At 41.9% G+C, this 12,510-nt stretch overlaps 1 protein-coding gene across 31 annotated transcripts in view; it reads right to left on the minus strand.

The window, feature by feature from the left end:
• Positions 1-12,510, minus strand: part of PARD3 (par-3 family cell polarity regulator) — a 712,145-nt gene that overhangs the window by 581,385 nt on the left and 118,250 nt on the right. The window lies entirely within an intron of this gene.

Below are 12,510 nucleotides of genomic sequence, written 5' to 3' on the forward strand. Positions count from 1 at the left end.
GCAATTGATTAAAAATTCAGGCAGCACCCTAAGTTTGGTATTGAGTCACTGCTCCTTTTATGATGGAGTGACTCATACACACTCTTCCCTTTGGCTCTGATGCTGATACTCTATTATGATAGGAACTGCACAAACCAGCAATATGTACTGCATAAGTAATACTGATTTCTCTAAAGCACACTAGATTTCCTATTGCCCAATATATGAAATACTTATTATACTTATTAACCCCCTAGTGCAATCTACAGAAATATTCTAATAAGCAAACAGCATATATTATGTGTCTGAAGAATTTGTATTTTTGCTTATCTGCAAAAAGTAGGTTGCACACCCTGGTGGCTCCAAGTGTTTCTTACAACTAGGTCTAAAGATGACACAGAAGGATGCTGACAAGACCATAGTGAACAAAGCATATCCTGTGTGGTTTCAGCCTCTTTTTACAGAGACAAAATCACACACACACACACACGCACACACACACACACACGTTAAAATGCCTAAACACACACACACGTTAAAATGCCTAAACACACACACACACACACCCCTCAAAATTTGCAGTGGTTATCCTGCAGTGGGATTGGGGAGAAGGAAAAAAAAAGGACATCATTTTAAATTTTATACACTTCTATATGGTGTACGCATATTTTAAAATCCTTAAAACTCTGCTTTCAAATGATCTGAAGAAGAAACATAGTTGTGTGTTTCTGAACTTCTACATCACTGTCACATACATATTCAGATGAAAATATACTAAATTGCATGTTTCACCATTCCCTACTGCTTTCATTCTGCAACACAATTACTATCCAGAAGTTCAATCCTCCATTCTTCAAACCTAAAGATGATGTTTGATACAGTTCTTTCCTGAAGCAAAGATTGGAAGAAGGAGGCAAACGATTAATGAAGAGTTAAAATACAGATTCCTGGACCCTGCTCCAGATCTACTAAGACCCTGGAGCAGGGGTGCAGGGAGAATCCATATTCTTAAGAAGCTCTCCAAGTCCATCTCTAACAAAGCATGCCTAAGAATCACTGAAATGGAACACTTATTTTAAAAATGCAGAATGACCAATCCTTGTCACTTTTTAACCAGCACAGCAAGTAACTCAGACCTTAATCCTCAAAGTTATTAAACAGTACCATTAAAACCATTTTGCAAGTAACAGGGTTCCTGTGCACCCTCATCTATCTGGACCTCTATGAAAGGAATCATTTATCTAGAACCCAGAGAGTAAGTCTGTAAAACAAACACTCACACTCACACACAAACACACACGTTGGCATCCTCTTCATTTGTGGGGCCTATTCTGACTGCATATGAATCCCAATTACATTATCATCCAGGAGTCCTTGGGACACCTGCCACTGAGACATCTCCAGAATTTGGCATCTCCAGATGTGTTGAGCCCCCAAAGAATGAAGTCCCAAAACCATTTACTAATGGTAAATGGTATTTCCTCTTCAAGGAAAATTGGAAATAATGTCCTGGGGGTGAATAAGGAAGAGGTGTCCCCTGGCCACTTAGAATAGCCACATCCTGCCCACCTCTTCCCACCAAGCAAGCTCAAGGGTGACCCAATCAACTTAAATATCAACTTTTGTTTCTAAAATACTTCCACACACACAAGCACACCGACCTCCAAAATGTGGCTTATGAAACCATTCTTTAAGCCTCCTAATCCTGTTCACTCCCTCCAGATGAGATCATTATCTGCAGCCTTTATATAATATTTGTAGCCATCCCTTGGAAATAAATCCACACCTATGGACTTTCTCAGCCTCATAACTTCATCCTTCAGAACTTGCTACATTTCCGCCTTTTCCCCAGCACTTTCCCTTTCACAGCCTGTTAGGCCCTGCACAATTTTCCCCCGACTCCGTGCCCATGGCCTCCAATGCCTGGACCCCACCTTACCCTCCAGGCCAGCCCTGTCCGTCCATTAAGACTTCTCAGGCATCCTCTTCTCCAAGAGCTTTTCCTGACCATCACACCCCCAAAGCAGATCACAGTCTAACTCCAGCCCACTGTTTTCCTTTGTTGAGAGACAGTTTCGCTCTGTCATCCAAGCTGAAGTACAATGGTGCAATCATAACTCAATGCAGCCTCCAACTCCTGGGCTCAAGCAATCCTCCCACTTCAGCCTCCCAAAGTGCTGGGATGATAGACATGAGCCACTGAGCCCAGCCTGTCCCACTGTTAATGTTCCTAAAAATCACAATCGTATGGAAGATAGAGTCAGGTGTCAAGCGTGAGCTTTTAAAGGCTGTGAATTATTTTTACACATGCAGCCAAAGCCTTTCATTGACACTACTTTACCTTCCAGTTATTATACTAATTCTCTGATGATCTTCACAGCAATTTTTTTTTTTTAAATTGTCTATACTTGCTTCAAGCGTGTCTTCCTCCCATAACCCCATTCCAATCAGGCTTCCTCTTCCATCATATCCACAGCAGCCTCCACAATGCTTAACACAAAAGTCTGTTGTCTGTCCTCATCTTATTTGGTCTATCAGCAGAATATGTTACCCCCTCTTTGAAATACTCTATAAACTTGGCTTGTAATCCTTCAACTAACTGATCAAGGCTTTTCTAATTTTGAGTCCACGGTTGACTCCTGCCTCCGGAGGGGTCCTGACTCAACAGTCAGCTATGCCAAGCAATCATGATAACATGATGCCAAGGCAAATATCACACTGCCACTTACTAAATGCCTCTCCACAAAAATGTGCTGAATGGATATGACGTTTTGAAAAGAACTGAGCAGGAGACCAACAGTAACCCCAACAGAGCATGCTGCATTAAAAATAAAAATAAAAATAAATAAAACATATAAAAATGACCTCCTCCCATAAGAGTTTAAAAACCAGGAAGGATATTTTTGCCACTGAGAAATACAACTCCGTAGAACAGTGGTCTCTTGGGAGATTTTAAGTGGCAGCTTTCATGACATAATTCTCTTTCAATGAACAGAGGACTTGCTTTATTTTCAAGGGAAGAGTCCAGTATCCAGTAGAGAAAAAGTTAGAGCATACTTATTGATTCCACTTTGTAGTAGTTTGCATTATAAAGTTTAAAATAATAACGGTAGGAATCTCTGCTGTCCAGTCCACAGACACTTAGAAATGTAGCTAAGCAAAAAATTGTGATAAGGTCTGGCATGATGGCTCATCCCTGTAATCCCAGAACTTTAGAAGGCCAAGGCATAGTGACCCACACCTGCAGTCCCAGCTAATTGGGAGACTAAGGCAGGGGGATCCCTTGAGCACAAGAATTCAAGGCTGCAGTGAGCTGTGATTGCACCACTGCACTCCAGCCTGGGCAACAGAGTGAGGCACCATCTCTTAGGGGGAAGATAAAAGTTATGATAAGCCACTTTTTATACTACCAATAAACTCTAATTCTACAATAATTGTATCAGTCATTGGGTGAATAAACAAACATGATACAACATTCAATTAAAAAAGAAGAATGTTTCTCATTCAGGATATGTCCATTTAAAATAACAAAAGACTTAAACACTAACAATAATTGTTTATTATGACAACCAAAAGTCCATCACACACAGCAATAAATGGGGAGCAGAGTTCATCCATCAAATAGATGATCAAGCAGTGAATGTCCTCATGGGGCAAGGCTCCCAAGGATAGGTCCAAACCCACAGAAGAAACCTGGAGACAAAACCACATGAAGAATCACTGCTCTTATTCAGATAAAGAACATGAGCTTCACCTTGCCTAGTGCTAGACACAACATTTCCTAAGTCTAAGTTAGAATGGAAGCAGAGGTAATTCTACAAGATGCAAGTTGCAAGGAATGCTGAGGCCCACTCTACTCCAGAATGTGGTAAGGGAAAACAGTGCAAAGTCCTAAAGCGAGACTACCTCCTAGCCTACCTTCAGGAAATCTCTCAGATTCTACAAACAGCATCTTTATACTATGCAACAAGTTAATGAGCTTTTGTGAGTTGTGACATGTATAATGCATAGGCTCCGCATATTACTCGCATGTGCAAATTTCAAGAAAAGTATCTGAAACTAGAAATAGCACTCTACTTTTGCATTAACCATGGCATACAGCAATGGTCAATATCCTGTCTAACTTAAGACCAGAAAAAGATCACTGAAAAAAATCTATGTTCATAAAAAAATTTTTGAGTATTTACTATATGCAAAGCATTCCATGAAGGCAAAGAAACAATCATCACCCAACATCAGAAATTAAAATTTATCTGACAGGCCAGGCGCAGTGGCTCACACCTATAATCCCAGCACTTTGGGAGGCCGAGGCAGGCGGGTCACCTGAGGTCAGGAGTTAAGAGACCAGCCTGGCCAACATGATGAAACCCTGTCTGTACAAAAAGCACAAAAATTAGCCAGCATGGCGGCGTGCGCCTGTAGTCCCAGCTCCTCCTTCTCCTGTAGTCCCATGAGAATCACTTGAACCTGGGAGGTGGAGGTTGCAGTGAGCTGAGATCACACCACTGCACTCCAGCCTGGGCAACAGAGCGAGACTCCATCTCAAAAATAAAATAAAATTTATCTGACAAAACATAAACAAGTCATAAAAAAGAAGTAGACGTGTTCAAAGAAAACTTCACCAAAAAAAAAGTTTTGTGAATTCAGGAAGGAAAGATCACTCTCACTTGGAAAGGTCTTCATGGGGAGGTTTTAGCAGAATCAGCTCTTAAATGAGCAGACCAGAGGGACAGGGTACAAGAGGAGGACCCTGAGCAGGGTGAGGGTGTGAGCAGCAGGGAAGAGTGGCAGCGGTGATTCAGAACACTGTGAACACAAAGATAAAAATATCATCTCAAAAAGACACACTTTTATTTTTATTTCCTCCTGAAAGCCCACTGAAACCACAATACACATTGTGGGGATTTTGTTGTTGTTGTTGTTGTTGTTTTTTCCAAGCATAATCCCACAAAGACAAAGAGAACAGAGGGAAATGAGGGAAACACAGTTTTTGGAAGCTGAAGAGCAGGTGGCCCAGAGGCGACACACTTTGCAGAATCGAGAAAGGGAACACCAAGGTAACTGTGGGGAAGGCCAGGAAGCAGCAAGACTTCCCCGACAGAGCCGGGAAGAGGCTCTGGAATGGGGAGAACCAAGAACGTCAGAACACAGGAACAGGGATGGGAAGAGGCCAGGCATGGTAGTTTATGCCTGTACTCCCAGCACTTTGGGAGGCAGGGGCAGGAGGATCACTCAAGCCCAGGAGTTCCAGACCAGTCTGGGGAACGTAGTGAGGCCCCATCTCTACAAAAAACTGGAAAAATCACCGAGGTGTGGTGGTGTGCGCCTGTGCCTATAGTCCAGCTACTTGGGAGGCTAAGGTGGAGGATCTCTTGTGCCCAGGGGTTCGAGGCTGCGGTGAGCTTGTTTCTAAAATATAATAATAAAACAATTTTGGCTGGGTGCGGTGGCTCATGCCTGTAATCCTAGCACTTTGGGAGGCCAAGGTGTGTGGATCACTTGAGGTCAAGAGTTCGAAACCAGCCTGGCCAACGTGGTGAAAGCAAGTCTCTACTAAAAATACAAAAAAATTAGCCGGGCATAGTGGCGGGCGCCTATAATCCCAGCTGCTCAGGAGGCTGAGGCAGGAGAATCACTTGAACCCGGAAGGCGGAGGTTGCAGTGAGCTGAGATTGCGCCACTGCACTCCAGCCTGGGCAACAGAGCGACACTCCATCTCAAAATAATAATAATAATGAAACAATTTTTAATATCAAAAAAAAAGAGCCAGGCATGATACTGCATACCTGTAGTCCCAGCCACCTAGGAGGCTGAGGTGGGAGGATCACCTGACCCTGGGGAATTTGAGGCTGCAGTGAGCCATGATTGCGTCACTGTATTCCAGCCTGGGCACAGTAAGACCGTGTCTCAGAAAAAATAATAATAAATTAAAATAATAATAAATTTAAAAGATGGGAGGAAAAATAACAATACTGTCTGAAAGTCTGTAGTAATTAAAGCCCCAGCTTCCCAGTGCTTCCAGAGAGCGCAGTGACTGCCCCTCCCGGCCCCTGGCAGCTCACTACAGGCTCAGACAGCATGCCTGGACTGAGAAACTAGAGGAGGAACAATTGTAGAGGTGCCTTGTTGAAAATGAGAGGAGCCAAGTTAATATTTATATACTGATTGCAGAAAAATCCAGCCCTCTGCTTCCACTTGCTCTCAGAATGCCAGCCAGGGCTTATCCCCCGCAGGCTAGAGGTGGGAAGATCTTTCCCAGGGCCTCTGTCCATCTCAAGAGAAAAGGCAGGGGGGAATCTGGCCCAGTCCAGGACCCCCAGTGAAGCTCACAGTGTACGCCCTTGCCTGAACTCAGTGCTCTCAAGTTACCATTAGTGCCTTAAGTCAGAGCCAACCATGGAGAGACAGAGTTTTAAGAACACCCCAAGGATGGAAGAGAGAACAAAACACAACTTGAAAGGCTGTATAAAAAGACACTATTAAAAATCCATCACTGATATCCTAAGAGAGGTCAGATAACGGTACATCCAGGTTGCAGAGGAAGATGAGAAGGGAGGAAGGCAAGAAAGGAAGAAACGTGCTGAGGGAGAATTTTTTTTAAAAAAGTATTTTGGAATTAAAATATGAAAAACAGGCCAGGCACAGTGGTTCATCCCCGTAATCCCAGCGCTTTGGAGGCCAAGGCAGGTGAACTGCTTGAGGCCAGGAGTTCAAGGCCAGCCTGGGCAACACAGCAAGATCCCATCAGTACGAAAAAATAAAATAAAATAAAATAAAAATACGCCAGGTGTCGTGGCATGCACCTACAGGCCCACCTACTCAGGACGCTGAGGCGGAAAGATTGCTTGAGCCCAGGAGTTAAGGCTATGGTGAGCTATGACTGGGCCACTGCACTCTAGCCTGTGTAACAGACACTCTGTCTAAAAAAACTAAACAAGTAAAATACTAAAAATGAAGAGCTCAACAGGAAAATTAAGAGAAGTTGAAAATATCTCCCCTAGGAAGTTGGAAAAAAAAAAAAAGACAAAGAAGATAAAAAAGGCTAATAATAAAATTAGACCAGTCAAGTAAGTCAAGCAACTGAATAACAGGAGTTCTAGAAAAAGAGAATTGGGAAAACCGAGAAATAACCAAAAACAATTTCAAGTTAATTCCCCAAAATGACATATGTTTCTACATTAAAAAGTTCCATAGAGACCCCAACACAATGTATAAAAGCAGACATACACCAAGGCACACCAGAACACAAAAGAAAACAGAAGATTGGTGGGGGGTAGGGAAGGAGAACGTCCAGAAAACACAGCACAGGCCACAGTGAGGGATAAGGCAATACTGGAATCTAGACAATCATCTACCAGTGACTTCAAAACTCCTACAAGAAATAGTCCCCCATCCTAGAATTCCATTTCTTGCCCAAATACCAGTAAAGTATGAAGGTAGAAAAAAGACCTTTTTTAGAAATGCAACGTTTCCAAAAACATTACCCCCTTTGTAACTGGAAGATGTGTTCCAACAAAATAAGGCAATAAACCCTGAATGAGAATGACATAGCATATGAAAACGGGAGACATAACACAGAAGACAGCTCCCGGGACGATGGTGAAGGTGGATCCCAGATTCCAGGACGTCAGCTGCAAACCTGGAGCAGAGTGACCAGTCCAGACACCCCAAATGTGACCCCTTCAAGATGGCACTGAAAGAGTACCCAATGCAACTAAACACAGCAAGACACAATTTTAACAACTGACTAAAGCTGAGGCTAATTATAAATATACAGAAGACCAACCAAAGGAAAAAACATTCCTCATTTCAGGAAAAACACAAAAGTTGTGAAGGAAAGAAAAGGTGATCAAGGTATCATACATGGTTCAGTTATAAGCTGCTTTAATAATAAAAATAATGTGAACCTAGAATAATTAATCAAATTTGTAACCATATTTGTAACAAAGCGGTCTAAAAAGCATGTGTGAGAGAGCGAGGAGAAAGGCAGACACAAACACGCACACAGAGACAGAGATTCTAGAAGTGGCTACCTATGAGTGGGGGCATAGCACACATAGGGTAGTGAAATAGGGTTAAACCTTCCATGTTAACTCAATAGATGACAAACAACAGGAAAAAAGAAACGAGATAAGCAATTTCCATAAAAATATTAAAGTAAATATCAAAAGAACCAGGAGCAAGAGTTGGAAAAGGCAACCTCTCCCAAGAAGGCTCTGCTTTTTCATAACAATCCTAGTAGTGCTATCTGATCATGTGCACATGTCACGTTGAGAAACACGAAGACTAAAGAGAAACAAGTTTGAAAAGTCCTTTAAATAATAACCATGGCACACAGTTTACAGTTAGCATCCACCAACCAGATTAGCCACACGATAGTTAAGTTACCAAGACAAATAAAGTCCTAGTGATATAACAAATAGAAAACATTTCAATTTTTTGTTTTGTTTTTAAAAATGCCCCTCAGACTTCTAAAACACTTCATTTTAAAAAGTCAACAAAAGAGCACGATCAGCAGGAACTATGCTTCTCTCTAGATTCTCTGGGTAACTCTCCAATTTATTTAAGCCAAAAACAAACATTTTTAGAATATATTCTGAAGTTCTGTTCTTAAAAAAAAAAAAAATGAATCATTTAGCACTTCAAGACAGATATCACACATGCAATTCTGACTTTTCCTGATTTAATCAGCTTCATTTGTAAAAATGCTGATTGGCCAGGTGCAGTAGCTCACGCCTGTAATCCCAGCACTTTTGAGAGGTGGAGGCAGAAGGATTGCTTGAGCCCAGGAGTTCGAAACCAGCCTGGCCAATGTAGGGGGACCCCATCTCTACAAATAAGTTTTTTCTTGTTGTTATTTTTGGTTTTTTAATTAGCTGGGCATGGTGGCGTGTGCCTGTAGTCCCAGCTACTGGGGAGACTAAAGCAGGAGGATCACTTGAGCCCGGGAGGTGGACGATACAGTGAGCTATGATCGCACCACTGCACTCCAGCCTGGGCAACAGGTTGAGACCCTGTCTCAGGAAAAAAAAAAAAAAGCCAATCTTTTCCAATAAACTGAAACATAGGACCCATCTTCAATCTTGTTACAGGAACACTGCTAAACATTATACAAATGTTTGTGTTGCCTTCTCAATACAGGCAGAAGACAGATGTCATAGCTAATGTTCAACAACAAAATAATGACCTGTATCACCACAAGGGAAGGACTAATATCTCATGCTAAGTACACTGCTCGGCCCCCATTCTCCACTCCAAACCACACCCAATACCAGTGCCAAAACCTCAGCACCACAACACAAGACAGAGCAAACCACAAACCTGCTGCCTCCCTTGACAGGTGGATAGCTTCATTTATCTCATCAATCAAAGGTGAAAATGGAGGCATGAAACCAGGTGAAGTCCAACCTCAAGGAAGTAACTTCTGGCATTTAGTCTTACTAGAACTAGCACATAATCTCTCACAGGTCACACATTATTCAATAATATGAGAAATCAGCCCATCGAATACCTCCAAGCTCTGACATGACTTTCATGCCAACACAAAGTCATGGAAGTCCTTCAACTCCTCCGCCATTCTACAGAAACGAAGGGAATGGCCTCAGACTACAGCGCTGGCACAGGACACAGCCAAGGCAAGAATGAGACAGCAGTAACCACCAGTTAGATCTGCACTGCATTTTACAATTTTAAAAAATGCATTCGTGTGCATTATCTCATGTGGAAAGAGGGCTTATAATTCCTATCTTCAGATGAGAGAACTGAGACTCAGAGAGCATAAATTGCCGGCAAGAGGTCACAATTCATAAACGCTGACAGCCAGGACTCCAGCCCAGGTCTGCTGATTTATTCCCAAGTCCTTTCTCAGACTAACACTGGCAGTTTCCAATCTGAAGCGTCAGGGTTGCTTGTCTTCTTTCCACAGCCCCTCCTCCCAGCCTCTTCTCAACAGCTTCATTTGTTAATATAGTACATAAAGAGAAGATCCAGGCCAGATGTGGTGGCCCACACCTGTAATCCCAGCACTCTGGGAGGCCATGGCAGATTGCTTGAGTTCAGGAGTCCTAGATCAGCCTGGGCAATATGGCAAGACCCTGTCTCTACAAAACACAAAAATCAAAACAAAACAAAAAAACTTAGCTGCGCATGGTGGCAGGTACCAGTAGTCCCAGCTACTCAGGAGGCTGAGGCATGAGGATCACTTGAGCCTGGGAGGTTGAGGCTGCTGTGAGCCATGATTGTACCACTGTACTCCAGCTGGGGTAACAAAGCGAAACCTTGTCCTAAAAATTAAATTAATTAATTAAAATAAATAAAAAGATGAGGTCCATAAAGTATTTATTTTAATAAAAAGGGCCAGGTGTTGTGGCTCACACCTCTAATCCCAGCACTTTGGGAGGGCGCAGCGGGAGGATCATTTGAGCCCAGGAGTTAGAGACCAGCCTAGACAACACAGTGAGATCCTGTCTCCACAAAAAAATTTTAAAAATTAGGGCTGGGTGCAGTGGCTCACACCTGTAATCCTAGCACTTTGGAAGGCTGAGGTGGGCAGATCACTTGAGGTCAGGAGTTTGAGACCAGCCTGACCAACATGGTGAAACCCCATCTATACTAAAAATACAAAAATTAGCCAGGTGTGGTAGGGCACACCTGTGGTCCGAGCCACTTGGGAGGCTGAGGTGGGATGATCACTTCAGCCCAGGAAGTCAAGGCTGCAGTAATCAGTGGCATGCCACTGCACTCCAGTCTGGGTGACAGAGTGAGACCCTGTCTCAAAAAAAAAAAAGAAAAGAAAAGAAGAAAAAAAGGTGTGGGCAGTTAAAACCAAGTCTGAAAAGCCACTCCGTAAAAAATTCTATTACATGTTCTAATCATATCATGATTTAAAGTGGTGGTTCTCCAAGTGGGAGTCCAGGCCAGCATCACCTGATGAGAATACACTGGAAATTCCAATCCCAAGCGGGATACACCACCAAAAAAAAAAAGTCTCTGGAGGCAGGACCATCTATTTATACATTTAAACTAGCTCTCCAGGTGTTTCTGATGCACACTGAAGTTTGAGAACCAGTGATTCAGAATGAGGGGCGAGAAGAGATCAGAGAGGAAGCTGAAACACCTTGTGCCTCTTCTATACACTACATTTCAGCCCAACAACTCGTGGGTTTAGTGCTTCTACCCAAACTTCGGAAATCAAACAGATGTTAGCTATTACATCTTTAAAATGGTTACCATGAACACACATACATATTTGTCTCCTATAAGCTTACAGATAATCTCAGTGTTCACTGTCAGAGTCTCTTTCTCAGTGTTATTTCAACTCCAGCCTCTGCAGGGGATTGCTAAAGCCCCATCTTCAGACCAGAACCCTCCCAGCACTCCCACTTCAAACATCCACCTCTCACTGCACCTCACCCTGGGAGCAGTCTGAATCCTCCAAGGAGCTTGTTTTAAAAGCCTGCCAGGAAATTTTTATGCAACAAACAAAAGAATACCCATTTGGGAATTACTTATGACTGGACAATGTTTGTATGGAGTCCTATTTTACTTCAAATAGATAAAGCTTATATTCCTTATCTTCTCTCTAACAGCAACTTCTTGCCTTCTTCATTCCTACTGATGGCAGCATCCTCCTGATTTAACCTAATCAAAACATAGCCTAACTTCTTCTCTACAGGAAACACAGGGGATAGAGAACCAAGGTAAACGACACCATAAGGAAACAATCAGACAAATCCAGAATACGAGGGTTTTTTTGTTTGTTTTGTTTTGTCTTGAATTTTTTTGCACTGATTTTTAAAGGAAAAAAAAAGTCCACTTCATCTGATATCTAAGTGTAATTTAATGTATGATCCTGGAGTGGATACTACATCTGGAAAGAAAAAGTAACTATGAAAAAGGAAAGGAGAACTGAAGAAATTTGTCAAATTAAGTTCCGTAATGGAATCATACATTGATAAGTTTTCTGAATGTGATCATTGTACTATAGTTATATAAAGAATAGTCATTTTTTTGAGGAAATGTATGCTTAAGTAATAAGGGTGAGAAGTGTTATATCTGTAGTTTAGTCTCAAATGGTTCAGGACAAAAAAAAATGCATACTATTACTAATGTGTATCTGTATGTTTATAGAGATGGAAAAACAATGTAGCAAATGTAAACAGCTGGTGAATCTAGGTAAAGTGTCAGTGGTGCATTTCACTAAAGTGTACGTTAGAAATTTTTCAAGAGAAAATGTTAAAAATATGTTTAAAAAAATAACCTGAGGACTTTTCTAGATCAAAAAGATTAAGGAGGAATATCCAAATTCAAGGTGTGAGTGGTGTTTAGGTCCTTACTGGGGTTAAAAAAGAAGTCACTGTAGAAGACATCTTGGGAACAATGAGGGAAATTTTAATATGAGCTTAATACGAGATAATATTAGGAAATGATTCTTAATTGTCCATGTGATAATAGCTTTGTGGATATTTAAGGAAACACCCTTATTCTAAGGAGTTGTGTTCTGAAGTACTTAAAGTGCCATGTCTGAAAAGA

This window comes from Symphalangus syndactylus, chromosome 4 (genome assembly GCF_028878055.3).
Source record: "Symphalangus syndactylus isolate Jambi chromosome 4, NHGRI_mSymSyn1-v2.1_pri, whole genome shotgun sequence".
NCBI classification, from domain to species: Eukaryota; Metazoa; Chordata; class Mammalia; order Primates; family Hylobatidae; genus Symphalangus; species Symphalangus syndactylus.